This window comes from Castor canadensis, chromosome 9, assembly GCF_047511655.1.
Source record: "Castor canadensis chromosome 9, mCasCan1.hap1v2, whole genome shotgun sequence".
Lineage (NCBI taxonomy): Eukaryota > Metazoa > Chordata > Mammalia > Rodentia > Castoridae > Castor > Castor canadensis.
Genome location: NC_133394.1, coordinates 33622665 through 33649967, shown reverse-complemented (window position 1 = coordinate 33649967; position 27303 = coordinate 33622665). Strand labels below are relative to the sequence as shown.

Here is a 27303-nt window from a genome sequence, read left to right as displayed (position 1 = left end):
CTGAGTAAAATTCCGTTGTGTATAAATACCACATCGTCTTAATCCATTCAATCAGTAGTGGAGCATCTAGGCTATTTTCATAGCTTAGCTATTGTAAATAGTGCTGTAATAAACATGGGTGTGCAGGTGCCTTTGTTGTAATCTGACTCACATTCCTTCAGGTGTATTCCTAGGAGTGGGATTACTGGATCACATGACAGGTCTATTTTTAGTATTTTAAGAAGCCTCCATATTGTTTTCATAGTGGTTGTACTAGCTCACATTCCCACCAGCAGTGTATGAAGGCTCCTTTTTCCATGCATCCTCACCAACATTTGTTGTATGTGTTCTTGATGATAGCTATTCTAACAGGGGTGAGGTGGAATCTTAGTGTGGTTTTGATTTGCATTTCCTTTATGGCTAGAAATGGTGAGCATTTTTCCTTGTGCTTTTTAATCATTTGGACTTCTGCCTTTAAAGAGGCTCTGTTCAGTTGATTTGCCCATTTCTTCATGTGGTCATTGATTTTTGGGGAGTTTAGTTTTTTGAGCTCCTTATATATTATGGTTATTAATCCCTTGTCAGATCTAGCAAAGATTTTCTCCCATTCTGTGGGTGGTCTCTTCAATTTAGAGACCATTTCTTTTGTTGTGCAGAAGCTTTATAATTTCATGTAGTCCCATTTGTCCATCCTTTCTCTTAATTGCTGCACCAACTGAGTTCTACTGAGGAAGTCCTTGCCTATACCTATTGCTTCCAGTGTATTCCCTGCTCTTTCCAGTACTAGCTTCAAGGTTCTGGGCCTGATATTAAGGTCCTTAATATACTTTGAGTTGATACTTGTACCTGGTGACAAACATGGATCTAGTTTCAGTTTTCTGCAGGCAAATATCCAGTTTTCCCAGCAACATTTGTTGAAGAGGCTGTCATTTCTCCCTAGTATGTTTTTGTCACATTTGTTAAAAAGTATGTTGGCATAGCTGCATGGGATCTCATATCTGGGTCTTCTATTCTGTTTCACTGGTCTTCAGTTCTGTTCCACTTGTCTTCATATCTGTTTTTGTGCCAGTACCGTGTTGTTTTCTTGCTATGGCTCTGTAGTATAGTTTGAAGTTGGGTATTGTGATACCTCTAGCATTGCTCTTTTTGGTCAGTATTGCCTTGGCTATTTGTAGTCTTTTGTGCTTCCAAATGAAATTTAGGGTGCATTTTTCAATCTCTGTGATGAATAACCTTGGGATTTTGTTGGAATAGTGTTGAACATGTAGATTGCTTTTAGTAGTATAGTCATTTTTACTATGTTGATTCTACCAATCCATGAGCATGGGAGATATTTCCATCTTCTGTTGTCTTCTATTTTTTTCCTCAGTGCCTTGTAGTTTTCCTTGTAGAGGTCATTCACATCCTTTGTTAAAGTATTTTATTTTTTTTGAGGCTATAGTAAATGGAATTTTTTTGCTATATTCTTTCTCATTCTATTCATTGTTGTTGTAGAGAAAGGCTACTGATTCTTATAAGTTGATTTGTTTAAGCTGATTTGCATATGTTGAACCATCACTTCATTCCTAGGATAAAGCCAACTTGGTCATACATGGTATGTGAATCTTTTTGATATGCTGTTGAATTTAGTTTGCCATTATTTTATTGAGGGCTTTGCATCAATGTTCATTAAAGAGATTGGCCTGTAATTCTCTTTTTTTTTCTTTTGTCCTTATCCAGTTTTGAGATGAGTGTAATACTGACTTCATAGAATGAGTTTGGCAGTGTTCCTTTTCCTTATATTTCATGGAAAGGTTTATGGAGTGTTGGTATTAGATCTTCTTTAAAGGTCCTGGACTTTTCTTTTTTGGGACACTCTATTGTTGCTTCAAATTCATTGCATGTTATAGATCTGTTTAGGTGATTAATATCCTTTTGACTCAATTTTGAATGGTAATATGCATCAAGAAATTTGTCCATTTCTTCTAGATTTTCCAGTTTATTTGAGTATAGGTTTTCAAAGTAGTCTCTGATGTTTCCCCGGATTTCCTTGGTTTTAGTTGCTATCTCCCCCTTTTCATTTCTGATTTTTTTAATTTAAGTCGTTTCCCTCCTCATTTTAGTCAGATTTTCCTGGGGCTTGTCAATCTTGTTTATTTTTTCAAAAAAACAGATTTTTGTTTTATTGATTTTTTTTGTCTCTATTTCATTGATTTTGGCTCTCATTTGTATTATTTTTCTCCTCCTTGTTTTGGATTTAGCTTGTTCTTGTTTTTCTAGGAGTTTGAGATGTAGCATTAGGTCATTTGTTTGAGATCTTTCTGTGTTTTTAATATGTGCATTCATGGCTATAAACTTTCCTCTTAGGATTGCCTTTGCTGTGTCCCATAGTTGTGTTTTCATTCAAATTCATTAAATTTCCTCCATTATTTTTTTATATGGCCCACTGATCATTGAGGAATGTGTTGTTCAGCCTCTAATTGTTTGAGTATTTTCTGCTGCTTCTTTTGTCGTTGAGTCCTAGTTTTATTGTCTTATGGTCTGATAGTATGCAGGGAATTATTTCAATTTTCTTATATTTGTTGATACTTGTTTTTTGCCATAAATATAGTCTATATTGGAAAAAGTTTCATGGGTGCTGAGAAGAATGTATATTGTGCTGTTGCAGGATGGAATACTCTGTAGACATCTGTCAGGTCCATTTGATCCATGATGACCTTCAATTCTAGAATTTCTTTGTTGATTTTTTTGCCTAAATGACCTATCTACCGGTGTTAGGAATATTAAAATCTCCCACTACCACTGTGTTGGGGTCTATCTGTGATTTAAGTCCATTAGGGTATATTTAATGAAGTTAGGTATACTGATATTGGGCACATGTAAGTTGGTATTTGTTATTTCCTCTTGATGTATTACTCCTTTTATTAGTATGAAATGCCTTATGGCATGCTCTTATGTTATTGATTGGCTAATTGAGGGTTTTAGTCACTTGTTATTTTTCCTTTGACATAATTACTGTGCTGTTAGTGGCTCAGTTGTTAGCTAGGTTGATTTGCTATTTTTGTTCCCTGACCTGGAGGTATACATTAACAATAATAAATTCACAGATTCAATGCCAGACCAGTTATTTACCTAAGATATAAAGAACTTCTTGGTGAATTGAGGGGATAATGGTTCTTTGGACAGAGAGAGATACTTAAGTAATTAAAAAAGATGGCACTAGAGGGGTCAGAAAAGGAGGATAGGGTGAGGGGGAAGAGATGTGAGGTATGGGAGGACATAAGGTATTGGGGCCCTTTTGTGTGCTAAGGTGTAGTTCAGTTGTTATGGGGGAGGGTGCTTATGTCAGGGATTGCAGAGGGATAGGATGGATGTTGGGTAATGTGTAGGGTTGGTACAGCAGATTATTCAGTGAGTGATAGGTGTGGAGAAGTTAGGGGCAATGGAAGGGGGAGGTGAGGAGAGGAGAAAAAATAGTTGGGGAAGAGAAGGAAAATTGGGGCAAGGATGGTTAAGCAGGTTGATATTTGGACAGAGAGGAAGATGGAGATAAGTAAGAATGGATTTCAGGATAAGGAAAGGAGAGAAAATGAAGAGAGTAAGAATAAGGATAAGAAAATGGTAGTGATAAAATTAAAAATGCTAAATAAAAAAGGGGAAAAATAAAAATAAAATCAGTTCATTGAAAGCTCTAGTCTTATTCCTTTGTTATCAAATCCTGGTACTGTCACTTTTGACTGGGGCTTTCTCAGTGTCCCTGTCCCTCCTCAAGGTTGATATGCTGGACTGTGTGGCAATCGATGTTGCCCTGTTTGTCAGACAGCTTAGGGGTGAGTTGGCTCACAGATTTTTGAGCCCAGTATTTCCTTGGTGTGATGGGCCATCTGGTGCAGATAGGATCTCTGAAGTGGTCTTACCAAGAGGCTGGTTTGTAAGCAGCCACTTGTTCCTTCTGCCACAGGGCAGTTGCAACTGAGCAATATGGTCACTCACTACCAGATACTCCAAGGTTGTCAGATATGTTTCTGTTTTCGCCAGGGGGCAGCTGAGTCACTCCACAGCTGCTTTGGCTCTGGCAGGTCAGTCCCTCCCTCAAAAAGGTAGGAGAACTCAATGTTCTGCCCCACCCATAGTCCCATGAGATAAGCTTAGCTATTTCTGCCCCTCCCTTGTTCTGGGAGTTTGGCTCTTCATTCCACCCCTGCTCTCAGAGGTTGGCTCTGCATTCTGCCCTACCCCCACCAAGCAAAAGTGAATTATGTTCTCCGTCTATGGAGTTCACTTTTGCTAGGGGGCGTGCAATCTTCCCATGGGCTGTGCTGAGAAATGTGGTTCCCTGGAGGGCTGGTGGTATGTGGTGCTCACCTGTTGGGGTTGCAGATTCATTCCAGTGGAGTTGGGTCCAGATCAGCAGGGTGTATATAGTCTGCGTCCATGTGATACAGGTCCAGTACATTGCAGAATACAGTTCAGTTTGGCTCACAGTCTTCTGCTTTTTCCAAGATAAAAGAAAAAAAAGGGAGAAACAACAGGCAGCTTTCCCTGAGGCAGACAGGTGGCTATGCCAGTCCTAGTGTGTGTTGGGACTTCCCCAGCTGTTATGTGCAATTAAAAGCTGTTTTAAGGGTCAGTTGTTGAATTTTATATGCACCCTATGTGTTGGTGATAATTTAGTTAGCTAAAAAAGAATCAGAATTACCCAAATGTAGCTACCATGACTCTGAAGTGTTTTCTGAAATCATGACACCCAGGATTTCTGCTTCCCTCTGCTATTCCCCATCTTGGATCTCACAATTTTAAGTACAACATGCAGAATGTTTTCTAGAGGTAATTTCATACCATAATTGTAAACTACTAATTATTTCCAATGAAACGGTCACCTCATAGAAAATTTGAAGGGTAGAATCCACTCTCCTTCATATGAACATTTTCATTGTAATGGTGTTTTAACTTCTGTTACATAGAACCTATTATGAAGATATGTACATGTCTGGAAGGAACCTTTAACAACCCCAATTTATCCACTTCATAATATGATGGGTCCTAATACAAACAGAAATAAATGTTTGTATGCATCTTCAAAGTGTGAAGCAGCTTCTAGAAGATCAAACTATTCATACTCATACTAAATAGTCAATCATTTAGTGACCAATGATGAGGAAAATGTTATTTAGGGACTGCAGTTTATTAAAATTAGTGCTTATACAGGAGTACATGGTCAACCTGACAAGTCACTTAAAGCATTTAATTTTACTTTAATTCATGAAGTAAAATGCCCTCTGCATCTCAGGTCTGGGGACTGTTGTGCTTATTTAGTTTCTAAACAGGGGTGGAAATAGTTTTCTTCCAATCATTGAAAAATTCATTTTTCATGTTTTGAAAAATGAAACATACATAAAGTAAGACAATGAAATAAAGGTATTTACTGATACTCTTTACATTTGTCATTTGGTTATCCAGTCTTACACAAAGTACTTTAAATGTTTTTAAGAAATACCTAATAAATCCTCAGATGGCCATTCCCCAGATTTCTCCCTTTCTTCAAGGCACTTTTTACTCCTCATGGAGTGTACATGATACAAGGAATTTGTACATATTTCCATTTACTGAGTAATAAAAGCAGGAACCCTCCCAGATTGCTGGCTAGCAGAGAAGTTCCCTTTCTATCCATCACACACAAAGAACCAGGACAAAGGAATAGAAGAGAAAACAATCTATTCTTAAGGTAGGATAGCTGAAGATTCATCTCCCTCTTAAATTTACGGGCAATGGTTTCTTTGGTCATGAATATCATATAAAAGCATTATGGGTATGTCATCTCAAGACTAGAGCAAGTGCTAGAGTACAAGAGTTAGTAAGGTGTGGTGCTTTACTCTCTAGAAAGGTGGAAAACAAATTGAAGAGAAGTATGTCCTCAAAATACTTCTCTAATCTTTGCCCATTCATTTAGAGTTACATGTATTTCTCCTGTTTTATTTTTCTATTCTGCAGATAGAAGATAAATTCCTAAAGTTCCAGAATGTTTAAAATAGAAATCCTCATTAATTCATTCCTCTGACATTATAGTTATAGAGGCATAGAACTATTTAATTTTTTCACTAAAAATATTTTTGGAACATCACCAGGCAGACATACATTGTGTAACTTGTTTACTAGTGGATGAAAAAGATAATAAATAAGTTGAACAATGATTTAATAACAAATAGACATTCTTAACAATAACAAAAAGGAATAAAGAAAAATAAGTACTAGTGATGGTGCCAGAACTTATAAATCAAAGAAGCCCTCTCTGAACAAGTAGCATTTAGGGGTAAACAGAGAGAGTGAACATATGGATGTCTTCAGAAGAAAAAACAAAGAAAAGTACACAGAGTTGGCATGTAGATGGATTTAGGTTGTTTGATTAAAAAGAAGAGCACCCTGTGGTTGGAGTGAAGGGTTGTAGATGCTATTAGAGGAGGAATCTGGGTCTGGTCCATACAAAGCTAAGGGAATGGGAAGTACAGAGAATGTTAGTCAGTGTGATGGAGGCTTGACAGCCAAGCAATATGATACTATTTGTTTTAAAAGACCTGAAACTATTAAGCTACTAGAGGGAAATTTCTTTTTAAAAATATTTATTTATTTATTTTTCTTTTATTCATATGTGCATACAATGTTTGGGTCATTTCTCCCTGCCACCTCGCAGAAAACTTCTTGATGTAAGTCTGAACAGTGAGGTTTTTTTATATGACCCCCAACATCACAAACAAAAGCAAAAAAAAAAAAAAAAAGACAAATGAGTGGGACTGTATTAAACTAAAAAGATTCTACATAGTGAAGGAAAAAAGAAACAGAGTAAGGAGACAAATTACAGAATGGAAGGAAATATTGGAGAACCATGCATCTGATAAGGGAATGGTATACATAAGAAACTCAAATGACTCAATAGCACACAAAACAGAAACACTCCAAAAAATGGGCAAAGAATATAGACATTTCTCAAGAGAAGGCATAGAAATATCCAACAAGTATATGAAAAAAATATTCAATATCATTAATCGTCAGGGAAACACAAATAAAACCACAATGAGATATCACCTCACACCTGTAAAAATGTCTACTACCAAAATGACAAAAAATTAAAAATCCTGATAACAATAAAGAAGAAATGGAATCTTTATATGTTGTGGGTGGTGATGTAAATTAGTACAACCATTGTGGGAAACTGTATGGAGATTTCTCAAACTATTAAAAATAAAACTACCATATGATCCAGCAATCTTACAGCTGAGTATATATCTGAGGAAACAAAATTAGTGTCTTGAAATATATCTGTTCTCATGTTTATTGAAGCCATATTCATAATAGCCAAGTGTTGTTCAACAGTTGAATGGTTAAAGAAAATGTGACATTATATGTACTATAGAACATTATTTAGCCTTTAAAAAGAAGGAAAACCTGTCATCTGTGACAACATGGATGGACCCAAAGGTCATTATGCTAATTTGAAATAAGCAAGGCACATAAAGACAAACACTGCATGATCTCACTTAGGTGTGAAATCTTTAAAAGTTGAACTCACAGAAGCAGAGAGGAGGATGGTGTTTACAAAGAGCTAGATTTGAGCTGTGGGTTAGGATGGGAATGAAAAGATGTTGATCAAAGATATAAATTTCCTGTTGAATATGTTGAATAAGTCTGAAGATTTATTTTACAACATGATGTCTATAGTTAATAAAGGATTATATACTTGAAAATTACTGAAAGACTAGATATTTAAATGCCCTCATCACAAAAAAAAACTATTAAGTATGTGATGTGGTAGACAGGTTAACTTGATTTAATTATTTGACAATGCATACATATATCATAATATCACAAAAAGAAAGACATGAGTGTAAAATGGAGATAGTGTTGTTTGGGGAAGTGAAACAGCAGGAGGGCAAAAGGATAGAGTAAAGAAGAGGGTTAATATTATCGATGTATTTCACATGTATGTATAAAATAGAATAATGAAAATCATTTAAAATTATTTTAAAAATTGGTGAGAGATAAATTGATGAAGGGTAAATTAGATCTAAGTACATTATTTACATATATGTAAATAACACAATGAAACCCCTTTCTACAATTAATAAGCTAATGAAAGTATCACATTCTATACCCTAAACATACATAATTTTTATTTGTCAATTAAAATGTAATTTTAAGGGCCACAGGTATAGCTCAGTGGTAGCATGCTTGCCTAGCATGAGTGTGGCCCTGAGTTCAATCTCTAGTACTACAAAAAAAATTAGATAAATTATAGGTATCTATATCTATGTAAACAGATAGATATTTTAACTTGTCTTATTGCCCTCAGAGTGATTATTGTCCAACTTTAATAAAAGAGATAAAAGATGCTCTAAAAATTCATTTAATTCTCAAGACAGACAAACCAGAGAAGAAACCAACCATCTATTGGAAAGTTCATTTAATACTTTGTCTTTATATGGATTTATCTGTTTATCTTAACAGACTCTTTTGAGGGAAAGAACCTCTCTCTTCATGTTGAACAGAGACTCTAGTACCCAAAAGAAGACTAAATCTTTATGAGGTTGTACCATAGAGACAAGAAATAATAGAAAGAGGTTAAAATCACAGAGGGTGAAGTTTTCTGAGTAATAGTTCTTCTTCCCAGTGTCCAACAAATTCTCAGATTTTGCACTAATTGCAAAGAAGGAAAGAGTCATTTGTGAAGAAGAAACAGCCATATATGTAAATGCAAATATAGAACTTTCATTGTCGGCATTTGTTTTCCTCATGCAAATTTTTGTTCAAATGCCTTAGAATCAACAGGTATAGATTTAGTTTTTTTCAACAATTTAATATTATTTTTATGAATTGTTATGCCATAATTTCTATATTCGCTTGTCTATTCTGAAAATTCACTGCTTCTAATTTTTGCCACTAAATACAATACTTTTTTCTTTATAGAAAAGCAATGAAAAATGAAACATATGAGTGAAGGTCAATTGCAGAGAAGAAATTTAAGAGATTGATGTTGGAGTACCTTAATTATTCGTACACTTAATGATATTTGGATCCTGAATTTTACTTTTTTTGTCACTAGAACAATTGCCTGAGCAAACAACTTAAAGGAGTAAAGATCTATTTTGCTCACAGTTTCAGAAGGTTCCGTACATGGTTGTTTGGTCCCATTCACTTGGGCAGAACTCATGGTGGCATAGGAGGTTATTCACTTCATGGTGGACAGGACATAGGGAGAGAATTGAAATCAGGGATTGGTATGCCCCAGTGACCCACTTTTTTTTTTTTTTACATAGGCCCTACTTTCCAAAGTTTCTCAAAACAGTGTGACCATCTGGGGACCAAGAATTCAGTACATGTACCTGTGGAGGACATTTCCTATTCAAACCATAACCTTCTGACCCATTCCCCAAAACCCATGACCAAGACGTAATGAAAAATGCATTTAGTCCCTCTGCAAGAATCCCCCATGTCTTAACAGTTCCTGAATGTTCAAAAGTCTAAGTGCAGAGTTTCTATAAGACTTAATATAATTTCTTAGCTGCGAGACCCTGTAAAGTCAAAAAGTTACATGCTCCCAAGATACAATAATACAACGTCACCATTCCATAAGGTAGAATTGAGGGAGAGATAGGAGGAATGGGACCAAAGTAAGATCAAAACCAAGCAGGGAAATATTTAATCCTCAAGAACCATGTCTGGCATCTGGAGCACATGGTGTCACAAAGTGTTCTCCAAAGAGCTTAAGCAAGTTAAATCCTTGGCCTTACCATCTGGGCTGGTTCCAATCAATGCCTGAGGATTGCATTGGCAGACACTTCATATTCCTGGCATCTCCAGAAGATGCCTTGGATGTTAACTGAAGCATAGGCTTCACATTAACATCTTTGTACATTGCCCTATTGGGGCTGCCTTCAGGAACTTCAACCCTGCCACGCATGGACTGGACTCCCAGGTCTTTCTTTGAAATCTGGGTGGAAGACTTCATGACTACATAACTCTTGTTTTCTGCATACCTGCAAAACCAACATAACATGAACTGTACCAAGGTATCTTGCCACCTCAAGGAGCAACCAGTACCCTAGAATATAATCACCATAGCTTCTAAATGCTGTGAGCAACTAAACCCAGGAAAATGCTTGTATGCAAGGTGCCCTGTGCTCTCATCTCAAAGCTAAGTCCTTCCAGTGAGGCAGAAACCTTTACACTCTTGATCTTACAATGGACTGGGTCCAGCTAATTCCTAGGATCCACTCAAGACATCTTTCTATTGTCCCATTACAAAGTAACTTAATTTATTTTAATGGTGCTAATTTCTTTAACAACCATACCCTTCTTGACCACAGTGTTAACATGATCCTTTATTAGCCAACTGCATGTTTTTCAAATTTTCTGCTCTACTATTTGCTTCCAGTTTCACTGTGACCTGGGTAAAAGCAACTGGCAATATCCATGCTATAGTGTGATATTATATTACCTTGAAATTTCCTTTGCCAAATTGATTAGTCCACTATATTTTTAAATTCAGTCTCACTCAAAAGCATGGGAAATAGACAAACATGTAGACAAATTCTTTACTCTTCTGCTTCTCCAAACTTTTCTATATTCCTCTTACAAATCAAAACTTCATTGTCAGATTTAGTCACTGCAATGATCCTAGTTCTCTGGTACAAGCTTTCTGAATTAGTTTTGCATAGTTGTGACCAAAATACCTGAGATAACAACAATTTAAAGGAAAAAAGCTTAATCATCAACTTAAAGGAGGTAAGATTAATTTTGGCTCATTATTTCAGAGATTTCAGTCCATGGTCTATAGATCCAATGATTCTGGGCCTGTGTGAGGCAGAACATCATGGTGTTGGGAGTGTGGAGAAGGAGGCTATTCACCTCATTGTGGACAGAAAATAGAGACAAAGAGAGTGAGACAGGAAGGAATCAGGGATAAGATATCCCCAAGGATCTGCTGCCAGTGATCTACTTTTTCTAGCCAGGCCTGACCTCCTAAAGTTTCCAGAATCTCCCAAACAGCACCACTAGCTGGGGCTTAAGCATTCAGCACATGAGCCTATGAGGGAAAATTCGCATTCAAACTATAATTGTTCCCCATGCCAAACATATTAAACAGCCTTGATATCCCATATTAAATGGAATATATACATTATAATTTATAAAAGCTATAAAGTTTTTTAAAATTCATCCAAAAGTTGATGTTTGTTTTTCAGTTAAACATTTATTACTTTAAATTTCATTGCATTCTTTTCTTATTTTGGAGCTATTAATTGTTTGAGATTTCAAATAATTCCATAGGCCTTTGGAAAACTTGCAGGTTCCAGATACTATGGAACCTGGTGGGTAAAGCAATGATAAACTAAGGATAAAACAAAATAAACTTCTAAAAAGAAAATCCCAGGACTAGATGGCTTCTTAAAGCAATTCCATCAAACATATAAAGATGAATTAATACCAATTCTTCCTATACTCTCCCAAAATATTAGAGGCAGAAATACTCCCAAATCATTTTATGAGGCCAACATTAGCTGGATATTAAAAATAGACAGAGAAACTACAAGAAATAAACACGTGAGTTTAATATCCTTAAGGAATAGTGATGCAAATATCCTCAACACAATGCTGAATAAATCCAACAAATATTAAAAGGATTATACATCATTACCCCCAAGATTTATCCATGAAATAAAAGGATAATCTGACATATGAAAACCAATATAATATACCACATTATCAAATTTAATGAAGAAAAAGGATATGACAAAATTCAATACCTTTCATGACTAAAAAAATCACTCAATTAACTAGAAAATTGTCTCAACATCAAGGCCATAGATGGAAAAAAATCCCAGAGCTCACATCATACCCAGGAGTTAAAAACCTTTAATCTTTTCCTTTAAGATCAAGAACAAAAAAGGAGGCCCACTGTCACCACTTCCATTCAACATCGTTCTGGAAAGTCCTAACCAAGGCATTCAGACCAGAAAAAGAAATAAAAGACATCCAAATAGGAAAGAAAAATAAAGTGATCTCTGTTTTTGGATGATAGTATCTTATGTAGAGAAAACCCAAAGCTTTCCACAAAAAATAATAACCATAGGAACTGGTACAATTAATGAATGAGCCCAGCAAGTTTGCAGGGTACAAATTGGAAGCAAAAACAATTATTTGTGTATCTGTACACTAACAATGAGAGCAAGAACATTATAAAACATCAAAAATAATAAAATTCTTAGGAATAAATTTAGCTAGAAATATCACTATCTTATAAACCCAAAACTAAAACCATTGCTGATCTGGGCAAGTAGCTTGTGCCTATAATCCTAGCTACTTGGGAGGTAGAGATTGGGAGAATCACAGTTTGAGGCCAGCCTGGGTAAACAATCAGCAAGACCCCATCTCAACCAGTAAAAAGCTGGGCGTGGGGTACATACATGCCTGTCTTCCCCAATACACAGAAAGCAAAAATAGGATTGTGGTTCAGGCTGACCTGGGCATAACAGTGAGACCCTATTCAAAAAATACCTAAAGCAAAAGTGGCTGGCAGCGTGGCTCAAGTGGAGGAGTACCTGCTTAGCAAGTGCAAAGTCGGAGTTTAAACCCTAGTACTATCAAGAAAAATAAAACTTAAACAAAACTAAAAGCACTGCCAAAAAAAATCAATTCAATAAACATATGTAGAACACTATACTTCAACTACCACAAGCAAATTATTTTTGTATAGATCAGGATTCTTTACTGTAATGGATCATGGCTCATGTCATAAAGCAAGTCTGTAAATATGTGAAATAACTTGCCAAAATTTATACTATACTATATTTAAGGCCAGTCATATATTGAAATTAATGGTACAAAATGCAATGTAAGGGAGGAAAAATAATGGCTCTAAGTTCATTATTTGAATAACCATCTCAAGAATTTAGGAGAAATAAAAAAGAAGAAAACAATAAAAATTAGAGTAAAATTAATGAATTAAAAGCAAGCATGCAATAAAGTGGACCAACAAAATAAGAATTTTTGCATTTTTGAACATGAAGCCACAGCAGTAGAAACTAGGGAGAAAAAATGAAGCAGTTAGAAGAAATCCTGGGAAGAAACATCAGCAAGCCATGAACACAAGGGACCACCACTCAGATAACTGAGGTTCCTGAGGATGGACTAAGAAAGGTGGACAGAAAAGTACTTGAAGAAATAGTTCCCAGATGTGATAGAAAGTATAAAACCACAGATTCGGGGAATTCATGAGCCCCAAATTGGAAAAAAAAACAGGAAGGAAACCACACCAAAGCACATCATAATCAAGTCATGGAAAACTAGAGAAAAGGTGAAAATCTTAAAAGAAGCTGGTGAAAAACATGACACATCAAGTAAGTATAGGAACAATAGTGAACATGACAGCAGAGTTTCAACAGGAACAATATGTGCTAGAAAACAATGAGGCAACATTTTCAGTACTGGAAGGGGAAAAAATATACTGTCACTCTAGAATTCTATGAGTATTTTTTTCATCCATAAAAAAGCTGAGACAAGTCATTCCCAGTAAAAACATTCAGGAAGAGGAAAGTATCACCAAATGGAAATTTAGATCTAAATAAAGATATGAAGAGTATTTGTGGTGGTAAACAGATCAGTAAATGTACAATATTTTTACCTCATTTTAGTTTCTTCAAAAGTAAGTGATTATTTAAAAAAAGATAAAAATGTATCAAAGATTTAAAATATATGTAGAAGTAAAATAAATAACAATAGGACAAATGCTAAGATAGAAGAAAGGTAAATAATGAAGAGAAAATACAATCTTAAAACAATACTCATCTAAAGAAGACAATCAGGGTAGAAAAATAAGCAGAAAACAGATAAGAAGTTAAAAACAAATGTTAGTATCATATGTTTAAATCCAATTATAATCACAAAAAATGGAGTGGTTTAAATATTTCCAATATAAGGATGAAATTGTGAGATTATAATAAATGTAGAGACCAACTATATACAGTATTCAAAAAACACTTTGAATATTAATTGATTACAAAAGTTTGTTAAAACTAAAAGAAAAATTTTTTTTAATTTTTTAAATTATTATTATTTTTTATTTTATTCATATGTGTATATAATGTTTGGGTCATTTCTCCCCCCTTCCCCCCACACCTTCCTATAACCCCCTGCTCCTTCCTTTACCCCCCCCAACCCCTCACTACCAGGCAGAAACTATTTTGTCCTTATCTCTAGTTTTGTTGAAGAGAGAGTATAAGCAATAATAGGAAGGACCAAGAGTTTTTGCTAGTTGAGATAAGGATAGCTATACAGGGAGTTGACTCACATTGCTTTCCTGTACATGTGTGTTATGTTCTAAGTTAATTCTTCTTGAGCTAACCTTTTTTTCTATAAAACTAAAAGAAAATTAAAGGGGCTGCATTAATATCAGAAAAAAAGTTTTGGAGTAAGGAATTTTCCAGGGATTGAGTAATTTCAACCCTTATTTTCTGAACCAGTGTAAGATACTGAATGTCTAAACAGTATTTTATGAAAAGATCTAAATTTTGACATCTTTGATGACAGTTATCCAGTATTCTTACTCTAGCCATATTCTGCAGAAAAAGAAAAGAAAGATACATGTTTAGCAATAGTGGACAGTGACTTTTACAGTTAGACTGCTTAGAATAGAACTCCTTCAGAATCTCAGTGATTTATATTGGTCTTGCTAATCAGGTAGAAAATGTGCCACAAATCCATGTTAAAAAAGCAAAGACCACCTGTCCTGCATCCTTTATGTCCAGAAACTCATAAAATTTTTGCCTATTTATGATTGTTCAATCTTTAGATGATTATCTCTCAAGTAGAGTTTATGCTATAAGATGAAATATAAAACATTGAATTTTGAACATTCTATTTGAAAAATCTAAGGTGTAATACACACACACACACACACACACACACACACACACACACACCCCAAGTGGGAGTTTTGGAGCTTTTATTGAATACAGAGTACCAAAAGTTAGGACATGTAAGTTTCTGATCCAAAAAAGAGCTTATAAACCTGTTCAGAAATCCCAAATATTCACAAAGAAACAATATTAACAATTGCAAAATTATTTGTAAAAATCATCTAGTATGTAAATCAGAAAATGTAAATTCATATGCCAACTTTGAAAAATTATTAATAATGAATTTGTGGTCAGAGATTTAAAAAGTAATTAGTGAGAGTAAAGGTTCTATATTACACAGATGAAAAACCACTCCACTCAGCATTTAATAGCTAGTTGACAATGAATGGATATGATGTAGTAAATATTTTATAACATCTACACAATAAAAGCATTTGTAGTAGTTTACCAGAATCACTGTAGTGCTCTCAAAAATAAAACCATTCACCATGGCTCTCATTTTGAGATGCATTTGTAAACTAGTGTATGAACACATAAGTTGAATGAAGGTGTGAATTTTTCTACTTTCTTTATTCACGAGGCTGTGGAAAGTGGCCCAATTTTTAATTTCCTGTGCTGTTATGGTTTGGATTTTAAATGTCTCCATAGAGCTCTTGTGTTGAAGCCTTGGTCCCCAATGCAGCAGTGTTCGGAGGAATGGCTATTAGAGATGATTGGATCGTGAGGGCTCTGACCTCAGAAATGGATTAATCCTTTGATGGATTCATAGATCAGTGGGCTTGGGGAGAGGAGCCTTATTACAGGAGCACGCTCCTTTTCTTTGTTCCTGGTCACCATAGCATGAACATCTTGCTCCACTGTGCCCCACCCCATGATGTGTGACCTTACTATAGGCCTAAAGCAACAAGGCCAAGTGGCCACAGACTGAAAGCATGAGCCAAATAAACCCTCCTTTAGTGTTCTGTCACAGCAATGGAAAGCTGACTAACACATGTGCACATTGTGCTACTTTCAGAGTAGAGAAGAGAAAAGAAAGAGGAAGAGATGGAGAGGAGAGAGGTACCCATTATAGGACATACCAACTCATTGTTTAGAACCATATTGGAAAGCAAGCATCTGGTAATGGTAAGAAGCTATCAGGAAGAGGGAACACTGCTCCCTCCCCTCCAGTGATTCTGATTTAGCTGAGGGAAGAACGTGGAATAAGTAGAGAGATAAATGGCAAATTGAGATGGACAGAACTCAATGCTGGATTCTACTAAAGCAACTACTTACAGATACTGCTAAGAGCTATTTTATCAAATAAATTTCATTTCTGTATAGTTGATCCTAGCTTAATATGGACTGTATTTTTACACAAAAATACAGATAATTTCATAACCACTGAGTAGACAGCTTAAACATGCTACTGGCTGATGCACACAAAAGCTTTTTCTCCTAAAGTCACCATGCCCTTCTTAAAATAAATATTGGTCTCTCTAATCATGCCAAGAGGAACTTAGCTCATTGGTTGTGAATAATGATTCCCAATTCAAACTGCCTACATTAAAAAAATTGCACAGCCATTCATTTGTGCTACGTTCTCCAGTCAGCTCCTTAACTTCTCTAACCCTCAGTTTGCAAAATAGTTGTAAGATATACTCTCACAGGATCATTGTGAAAACTAAGAGATAAAACATATAACATGTACAAAAGTTTCTGGAGAATAAAAACTTAATGAATCTTAGCTACTATTTTACAAAAGCCACCCTACTTTTGTGAAGTGGCTCATGCCTGTAATCTTAGCAACTCAAGAGGTAGAGATTGGGAGGATCATAATTTGAGGCCAGCCCAGAGAAACAGTTAAGAAGATTCCATCTCAACCAATAAAAGCTGTGTGCAGAGGCATGCACCTGTCATACACTTATGTGGGAGATACTAATAGAAAATTGCAGTCCAGCTTGCCCAGTGTGTAACCTCCATACCATATTTGAAAAGTAACTAAAGCAAAAAGGCTAGATTTGTGTCTCAAGTGCTCGAGCACCTGCCTATCAAAAAAATCTGAGTTCAAAAACAATCTAGCCAAAGTTAGTATTTATGATACCCTTTTCGTAAATAAAGGAACAGATTCAGAAAGATGTCTCGGCCAATGTTAAGTTAAAAAGATGAAATTCAGTGAGGCTCAGTGGTGATTCAGTGGTAGAGTGCTTGCGTAGCATGAAGATCTGGGTTAGAGCTTCAGCACACTGAAAAAAAAAAAAGATGAAATTCAAACCCTGTTTTCCATAGGTTCTTCACCGCCACAGTTTTTATCACAACTGTTTTATATAAAGCATCTTAAAAAATTAAAAACAACTAACTTTTCATTGGCTGTCTTATGCAGTTGGCAGTTGGGCAAGTGTTCAGTAAATATAAGGTAGTACAGTAACAGGATGAATGGAAACAAACCCATCACAACAACTGCTATAACTAGGTGGTTCTCTCGCTAATTACTCCCATGTCAGATTTATCCTTGTCTAAGTGTTTTGTCACCCTGTCACCTCATTTGTGCAACCCTATTCTTTTCTCTCCCCTTCCTTCCTCCAATTGCTTACTCATATTCTACAAATGTGTAGAATGCAAAACTTTACCTAAATATTTCTCACAACTTTTGTGCTATTACTTATTAAGTACTTTTCTTTCAATTGGTGTTCTTTTTACTCTTAAACCAGTTTTTCTTGGCATAAATGAGAGGTAGACATAAAAATCACTATAATATAAGAAAAATAAAATAAAATTCTAACTAGACTTTGTTGCTTGCCAAAAATTCTGAGCTTAACACTTCTTTCTTATTTAAAAAAAAAAAAACAAGAAAGCACATTTTAGATATATGTATCAAATTGAGACTTTGAAACTTTCTCACCAAAATAACCAAATAAACTGAAATAAAGCTGAGAAGGAAATAACTTTCTCATTGAATGTTTCAATCATACCCCTGTACATAGGATCTCTCATACAAAGCTACCATTTCACATTTTGAAAAACATTATTTTATTTGATTGCCCATGAATTTTTATGAATTGCACCGTTTGTGAGGACTTAACCATATCTTTTTCTTACATGTTAGTTAATTATTTTATAACATTTCCTGTGTGCAAGTACAAAATAAATTCTCAGAATTATAAAGTATTAGTCATATGTCCTAATTTGGACAACAGAAACAATCTTATATCTAATAACTTGGTCATTGTCACATAGACAATAATTAAGAAAATGTGAATTGGTCTCAATAAGTTATTGTACAGCAAATCAATAGATAATTATACAAAGGAATAGCTATGTATATATGTATATATATATGTATATATATATATACATATATATATATTCTTTCACCTGAATTTGTTAATTGCATTATCTTGTTCTATTTAAGCTATTTTATTAGCTGAAAACACAATGGCCTTTATAAGATATGAATATTTAGCAGTGTGTTGTATTGTTAATGAAGTTTCTTTTTTTATTTCTTTTAAATTTTTTTATTATACATTTATTCACATGTGTGTACATTGTTTGAGTCATTTCTTCCCCCTGCATCCTCCCCCATCCTCTCCCCTCTCCCCTCTCACTTCCAGGCAGAACCTGTTCTGCCCTTATCTCTAATTTTGTTGAAGAAAAGACATAAGCATAGTAAGGAAGACAAAGCATATTTGCTACTTGAGTTAAGGATAGCTATACAGAAATATTCCTAGCATTGCTTTCATGTACAAACGTGTTACAACCCATGTTGATTCATCTCTAACTGATCTTTACACTGGTTCTTGATCCCCCTCTCATGTTAACTTCTGTCACTTTATGGTTTCTGTATTAGTTCTTCTGGAGTGGGGACATCAAATGCTTTCATGTTTTGGGTTTTCTACCTATTCCTATATCTCCCGTATGTGCTCTCCCTTTGTCATGTGATCCAAGTCCAACCACATTGCTGCATTTGCCCTAGATCTTAAGTCCACATATGAGGGAGAACATACGATTTTTGGTCTTCTGAGCTTGGCTAACCTCACTCACAATGGTGTTCTCTAGTTCCATCCAATTACCTGCAAATGATAAGATTTCATTCTTCTTCATGGCTGAGTAAAATTCCATTGTGTGCAAGTACCACATTTTCTTAATCCATTCATCAGTAGTCAAGCATCTTGGCTGTTTCCATAACTTGGCTATTGTGAATACTGCTGCAATAAACACGGGTGTGCAGGTGCCTCTGGAGTAATCTGTGTTGTATTTCTTTGGCTGTATCCCCAGGAGTGGGATTGCTGGATCATATGGCAGGTCTATGTTTAGATTTTTAAGAAGTCTCCAAGTTTTTTTTCCAGAGTGGTTGCACTATCTTGCATTCCCACCAGCTATACCATGGTTCCTTTTTCCCCACATCCTTGCCAACACATGTTCTTGGTGGTGTTTTTGATGATGGCTATTCTAACAGGGGTGAGGTGGAATCTTAGTGTGGTTTTGATATGCACTTCCTTTATGACCAGAGATGGTGAGCATTTTTTCATGTGTTTTTTGGCCATTTGAATTTCTTCCTTTGAGAAAGTTCTGTTTAGTTCAGTTATGCATTTCTTAATTGGTTCATTGGTTTTAGGAGAGTTTAATTTCTTAAGTACCTTGTATATTCTGGTTATCAGTCCCTTGTGTGATGTGTAGCTGACAAATATTTTTCCCACTCTGTGGGTGGTCTCTTCAGTTTAGAGACAATTTCTTTTGTTGTGCAGAAGCTTTTTAATTGTATGAAGTTGCATTTGTCCATTCTTTCTCTTAGTTGCTGGGCTGCTGGGGTTCTATTGAGGAAGTCCTTGCCTATACCTATTAGTTCCAGAGTGTTTCCTGTTCCTTTCTGTAGTAACTTCAGAGTTTTGGGTCTGATATTAAGGTCTTTGATCCATTTTGAGTTGTCTTACTAGTACAAGGTGATAGACATGGATCTAGTTTCAGTTTCTTGCAGATGGATAACCACTTTTCCCAGCAACATTTGTTGAAGAGCTGTCTTTTCTTCATCATATATTTTTGGCACCTTTGTCAAAAATGAGGTGGGTATAGTTGTGTGGATTCCTATCTGGGTCCTCTATTCTGTTCCACTGGTCTTCATGTCTGTTTTTGTGCCAGTACCATGCTGTTTTTATTGCTGTTGCTTTGTAATATAGTTTGAAGTTGGGGATTGTGATACCTCCAGTATTGCTCTTTTTGCTGAATATTGCCTTGGCTATTTGTGGTCTCTTGTGTTTCCAAATGAACTTTAGAGTAGATTTTTCAATCTCTGTGATGAATATCATTGGAATTTTCATGGGAATTGCATTAAACATGTAGATTGCTTTCTCTAGTATATATCACTTCTCAGCCTTTTGGCTAAGATCAAGTGCAGTAATATCGCCATTTTTACTATGTTGAGTCTACCAATCCATGAACACAGGAGATCTTTCCATCTTCTATGGTCTTCCTTGATCTCTTTCTGCAGGAGTTTGTAATTCTCCTTATAGAGGTCATTCAAATCCTTTGTTAATTTACTCCTAGGTACTTGACTTTTTTTGAGGCTATTGTGAATGGAATTGTTTCCATATATTCCTTCTCAGTTTGTTTGTTGTTGTTGTAAAAAAAAGCTAATGATTTTTGTAAGTTGATTTTGTATCCTGCCACCTTGCTATAGCTGTTTATGATGTCTAAGAGTTTTTGGGTAGAGTTTTTTGGGTCTTTAAGGTACAGGATCATATCATCTGCAAATAAGGATATTTTGATTGTATTTCTTTTATTTCTTCTTCTTGCCTAATTGCTCTGGCAAGAAGTTCCAGTATGTTGAATAGGAGTCTCATTCCTGATTTTCAGGGAAATGGTTTCAGTTTTTCTCCACTAAGTATGATGTTGGCTGTAGGTTTGTCATATATAGCTTTTACGATGTTGAGGTACATTCCTTCTATTCCTAGTTTTCTTTGAGCTTTTATCATGAAATGGTGTTGGATCTTGTCGACGGCTTTTTCTGCATCTATTGAGGTGATCAAGGGTTTTTGTCTTTGCTTCTATTAATGTGACATATTACATTTATAGATTTGTGTATGTTGAACCTTCCCTGAATTCCTGGGATGAAGCCAACTTGGTCATGGTGCATGATCTTTCTGATGTGTTGTTGGTTTTGGTTTGCCATTATTTTATTAAGGATTATTGCATCAATGTTCATTAGGGAAACTGGCCTGTAGTTTTTCTTTTTGGAGGTGTCTTTGTCTGGTTTTGGTTTGAGAGTAATATTGGCATCATAAAATTAGTTAGGCAGTGTTCCTTCCCTTTCTATTTTGTAGAACAGTTTAAGAACAGTTGGTATTAGTTCTTCTTTAAAGGTCTGATAGAATTCAACAGTGAATCCATCAGGTCCTGGACTTTTCTTTTTTGGGAGACTTTTGATTGCTGTTTCAATTTCTTTTTTTGTTGTAGATCTATTCAGGTGATTAATATCCTCTTGGTTCAGTTTTGGCTGGTTGTAAGTTTCTAGAAATCTGTTGATTTCTTCAAAATTTTCAAATTTAATAGAGTATAGGTTCTCAAAGTAGTCTCTGATGATTTCCTGGATTTCTGTGGTGTTTTTTGTTATCTTCCCTTTTGCATTTCTGATCTTACTGATTTGGGTTTTTTCTCTCCTTATTTTAGTCAGGTTTGCCAGGGGTCTGTCAGTCTTATTTATTTTTTCAAAGAACCAGCTTTTCATTTCATTGATTCTTTGTATGGTTTTTTTGGTTTCTATTTCATTGATTTCAGCCCTTATTTTAATTATTCCTTTCCTTCTTCTTATTTTGGGATTTGCTTGTTCTTGTTTTTCTAGGAGTTCGACTTGTAGTATTAGGTCATTTATCTGAGATATTTCTGTCCTTTTAATATATGCACTCATGGCTATAAACTTTCTTTTTAGGACTGCTTTTGCTGTGTCCCATTGGTTCTGGTAGGTCATGTTTTCATTTTCATTAACTTCCCGGAACCTTTTAATTTCCTCTTTTATTTCATCAGTGACCCATTGATCATTGACCAATGTGTTGTTCAGCTTCCAATTGTATGCATGTTTTTTACTGCTGTTTTTGTTGTTGATTTCTAGTTTTAATGCACTGTGGTCAGTAGAATGCATGGGATTATTTCTATTTTCTTATATTTTCTGAGGCTTGCTTTGTGTCCTAAGATATGATCAGTTTTGGAGAAGGTTACATGGGCTGTTGAGAAGAATGTATATTGTGCAGAAGTTGGATGAAATATTCTGTAGAAATCAGCTAGGTCCGTTTGATCTATGGTGTGGTTTAGTTCTAGGATTTCTTTATTGATATTTTGTTTGGATGACTTATCTGTTGGTGATAGAGGGGTATAATTAAGGTCTCCCATTACCACTGTGTTAGAGTTTATATATGTTTTTAGGTCCTTCAGAGTATGTTTGATGAAATTGGGTGCATATAGGTTGATAACTGTTATTTCCTTTTGGTGTATTTCTCCTTTTATTAGTATGGATTTTCCTTCTTTATCTCATTTGATCAATGTAGGTGTGAAGTCTACTTTGTCTGAGATAAGTATGGCTACCCCTGCCTGTTTTCCGGGACAACTGGCTTGGTAAATCTTCTTCTAACCTTTCACTTTCAGCCAGTGCTTGTTTCTGTTGATGAGATGGGTCTCCTGTAGGCAGCAGATTGTTGGATCTTCTTTTTCAATCCAGTTTGCCAAACAGTGTCTTTTGATGGGGGAATTTAGTCCATTAACATTCAGTGTTAGTATTGATAAATACGTGTTGATCCCTGACATGTAGTTGTCTTTGTTGATTAGGAGTTTGATTATATGTAGCTGCATCAATGTTACTCTCTACTTTCTTGCCTTTTCTTCTCCTGTGGTTTGGTATTGCCTGCCCTTTCATGGTTTTGTTTGCTTTCATTTTCTCTATGCAGAATTCCTTGGAGAATCTTTTGTAGTGGTGGCTTGGTGGTCACATATTGTTTTAGTTTCTGCTTATCATAGAAGGCTTTTATTACTCCATCTATTTTTGAATAATAGTTTTGCTGAGTAAAGTATCCTAGGATTGAATTTATTTTCATTTAGTGCCTGGAAGACCCCACTCCATGCTCTTCTTGCCCTTAAGGTTTCTGTTGAGAAATCTGCTGTGATTTTGATGGGTTTACCTTTGTATGTTATTTGTTTTTTCTCTCTTATAGACTTCAATATTCTTTCTCTAGTCTCTGTACTTGTTGTTTTAATAATAATATGTCATGGGAGAGTTCTATTTTGGTCAGGTCTGTTCTGTGTTCTGGAGGCTTCCTCTACCTGAATAAGCATCATTTTCTCTAGATTTGGGAAATTTTCTGTTATGATTTTGTTGAATATATTACACATTCCTTTTGCTTGTGTCTCTTTTCTTTCTTCAATGCCCATGATGCTCAGGTTTGGTCTTTTGATGGAGTCAGTGAGTTCTGGCATTTTCTTTTCACAGGTCTTGAGTTGTTTGACTAATAGTTCTTCAGTTTTCCCTTAATTGCCATTTCATCTTCAAGTTCTGAGATTCTGTCTTCTGCTTGTTCTATTCTGCTGGACTGGCCTTCCATTTTGTTTTGTATTTCTGTTTCATTCTTTTTCCTGAGGTTTTCCATATCATAGGTTACTTCCTCTTTAATATTATCAATTTTCACCCTTAATTCATTTATCTCGCTGTTTTTGGTGTTCTCTGTTTCAGTTTGGTGTTTATTTAGGGCTCCTATGATTTCACTGTTTGTTTCTGTGTTTTCTCATATTTTTTATTTTTGTTGTCTTAGAATTTTTGAGTGCCTCCTGTATGTTTTGGTTGACCATGTCTAGTAACATCTTTATGAAATTCTCATTAATTACTTGCAAGATTCTTCTTTCAGAATGATCTTGTGGGCTTCATAGGGTTCCTTGGTATAGTTTATCTTTGTTTTGTTGAAGTCTGGATCTGGGTATCCAGTTTCTTCATTTCATTCTAAATTCTGTACTACTTTATTTTTGGGTGGAGAATTGTTTCCATTCCTTTTTTGTCAACCCATATTTCCACTAGGTACCATTTCTGTCCCTAAACTATGTATAATTTAGTATTAACTCGGTTACAATATTAATACTAACAAAACCAAGAGAGAAGGAGGAAAAAGAGAAAGAGAAGGAAAGATAAAAGAAAGAAAGAAAGAAAAAAATAGAAAAAAGTGAAAAAATGGGAGATGGTGGGTGATCAAACAGCAAACCAGACATCCAAACCTTAAAGAAGGGGAAAAAAAAAAATCACCAGTTCTGAAACAGTAAAGTTGCAGTCTTAGTTGTTCTGATGTTATTCTTTAAGCATCCAGTCCTGTCTGTCTGTGTCTCTTAGGCAGGTTTGGAGCCTTCCTGTGACAGCCTGCCAAGCAGGAGCCTGGTGGAGCAGCTATCTGGCAAGCCTATAGAGCTGGGACCTGGTGTGGCCCAAGGGGCTGGAGACCCAGTGGGGCATGGATCCAGTGGTCCCACATGGAGCTGGAGCCCGGTGGGGCCCATGGGGTGGAGATCCAGGCAGGGTGTGGAGCCAGTGGTCCCATGCAGAGCTAGGGTCTAGCGGGGCCCAAGGGGCAGGGCACCTAAGGGCGGGGAACCCACCTGGGAATGGATCTGCGAGGTCTCATGTGGAGTTGGGGCCTGGTGGGTCCCCAGGGGTGGGGAGCCTGGTGGAGTGGAGCAGCAGCATTGGGGGCCTTTGGGGTGGGGACTTGGTAGACCAGCTGTACTTTTAGCAGATTGTGGCATGGAGAAGCCTTCCACAATCTAGGGGTTTAGAGTTCCATACTTTCAGCTCTTCCTGGTGCTTTACTTCAGCCAAGTTTGTCTCCAGAATCTCAGCAAAGTCCCTGGTTCATGGAACTCACATGGTCTTGCAGCTGTGTCCCAGTCACCATCTTGGATCTCCCCTTACTGAAGTTTCTGATTCAAAAGATAACTGAGTAAATTTAGTTTAGGATAAATGTGAAATTTATTTGAATTTCGTGAAATAGCAGTTTGATATTAGAGAATCAAACTCAACAAAAACCTTTCAAATTGCCAACCACTCTGACTAAAGGTTTTGTTCTTTATTAACACCTACCTTTGAGAATGGTTAACAGCTAGTATTTATTCGCTACTTGGTTTTCCTCATTACTGTACATATCACAGTTTGGCCTTTTCTCACAATACATATGTGTCATTAAAGTTATATACAATGTTATAAATAAAAACCAGGACTAATCACAAATGTTTCTTCTATCAATTTAGCAATATTCCAAAGCATTCATTTGTACTAAACTTTTGTGTTCACCAAATTGAATCCAAGTTTGAATGTTGTATTCACATGAAAACATTATATACTCTTAAAAATATTTACACACACACACACACACACACACACATTGTGGTGCTAAGATAAAGTCAGGGGGGCTTTGTACATGGTAAGCAAGTGCTCCAAGACTTAGCTACATACCCATCCTTGGGTTTTAGAGAGTTTGAGACAGTGCCTCCCCACTATAGAGTTCAGGCTGGCTTTAAACTTGTGATCCCCCTGCCTCTATCTCCTGAATGTTGGGATTAAAGGCATGTACCACCATGCTTGGCTATGTTCCATTCTTGATTAAATGCAAAGATTTGCAGAAATCTTTGTCCTCACATAATTAATTCATCTATCAATTGTATTAGGTAGATAGATAGATAGATAGGTAGATAGATGATAGATAGATAGATACTCTAAGTCCCTTAGGATACTCAATCATTTTGAATTGATTTGTTTCTTTAAAATTCAGCTAAGTTTTAAGGCATAGTTATGTTTCTTGTGTATTTTATGTTCATATAAAACTATTCACTTTGAAGGTTAAAGGAAATTCAAATAAAGGATATTCAGAAGGTTTTGTCTGATGCAAGCCTAAAATTGTTCATTCTTAACCACGTCTGTCAGCAAGAAAGGTTATGACCTGATATTAATAAGAGAAAGAAAGGTTTTCATTTTCTTTCTATTTTAATTCTCTAGTTGCTAATCAATATTTTAACTGCATCTTCCCAGTGCATCATTATGCATGTTTGTTCAAAAGTATTATACCTAGTTATCAAAGTAGGAATTAATTATATAAGCTTTACATTTGGAACAGTTTAGTGGAAGGAAAAGCTGACTATTTTCATGAAAGGATTTGGAACCAGCAGACCTGAATTGTAATCATGGTTTTACCTTTGAGAAAGTTATATCACTTCTCTCAGCTAATACTTGTAGATATGCACAATGGGAATAATACCTCTGATAGATGTCAGCAAATAATATACAGAACTGATCATAAAAGGTGCTTAAAATGATAGTTATCCTTATCCAAGTAGCAATTTTATTAAAATATCAATTTTATCTTAAAATTTGCACTCAAGTAAATAAGGTTACTTTTATTTATCATTATTACTTTCTATCTACTAGACACCTGCTTTGCCACATCCCAGTAGTAGGCACTGGAATCACAGCTCTAGTAAGATAGGATATCTGTCCCCAGGGAGTTACATTCTAGGAAACAACAATATTTTTTTTAAAGAAGAAAAGTAAATGTCTCTGGTGTAAAAGGAAGGAGACAATTCAGGCAAGGTAGGACAGACTTCTCTAAACAACAACATCTGAGCAGACTTAGGAAAGGAAAACAGAAACCAGGGTAGGCCTGAGGGAAGGACACTGAGACACAGGGAAGGGCAAGAGAAACCTGGGTCAGGAAGAGCCCTGTACCTTTGATCTACTATTGCAAAGCCACAATGTAGAGTAGGGTAAAACAGGGAACTGAATAGCTGGAGATGAATCGAGGGGCAAGACAGCAGTCCTCACATCCTGCAAAGACTGACCCACCAGAGTAAGGAAAGGAAGCCACTAGAGCAGTCAAGCTTTAATTGTAAGAGTTTTCTAGGAGCTTTTGCAGTTACTAAAGGCAGAGAGCTGAGTACTGGATGAACAATAACAAAGCTGTGGTGAGAGATGAATGAATTTCGAACATATTTTGAAGCTATAGCTGATAGGAGCAAGAAAAAGGAAAAACAAGGTGACTCCAGGAGGGACTAATGTTTTGCTTTACCTGGAAGACAATGGTACCATGCATTGATCCAAGGTGATGTGGGGAGAGGAGCATTTGAGAATACCAGCCAAGGATTCTGTTTGGGCCATGTTAAATTTGAGATGCTGAAATTGGTAGTCAAGAGACTACAAAAAGGAGACAAGTAGATATTTTTAAATGTCATTATTAGGCTTCTAGTTGTTTCAAAATTAATTTCTATTTTTAATGCAACAAATCCTGTCCATATTCCTTATACACAAAGTTAGTAAAAGGACCTTGATTCTAATTCTCTCAAATGGCTTTCCTTAAAGAAAGTTTTCTTAGGTTGTATTTACCATAAAAAACCCCTACATTCCCAAAGTAACTGCACCCTCCCCAAGTGATGAGATGCACCATGTCAGCAA

At 35.9% G+C, this 27303-nt stretch overlaps 1 protein-coding gene and 1 long non-coding RNA gene across 3 annotated transcripts in view; one reads left to right on the top strand and one right to left on the bottom strand.

The window, feature by feature from the left end:
* LOC141410852 (uncharacterized) overlaps positions 1-27303 on the bottom strand; it is a 108851-nt gene that overhangs the window by 18180 nt on the left and 63368 nt on the right. Inside the window, exon 4 of the long non-coding RNA XR_012435625.1 lies at positions 4324-4447. This is a non-coding gene — a long non-coding RNA (uncharacterized lncRNA). The remainder of the gene's footprint in view (positions 1-4323; positions 4448-27303) is intronic.
* Emcn (endomucin) overlaps positions 1-27303 on the top strand; it is a 122310-nt gene that overhangs the window by 62601 nt on the left and 32406 nt on the right. The window lies entirely within an intron of this gene.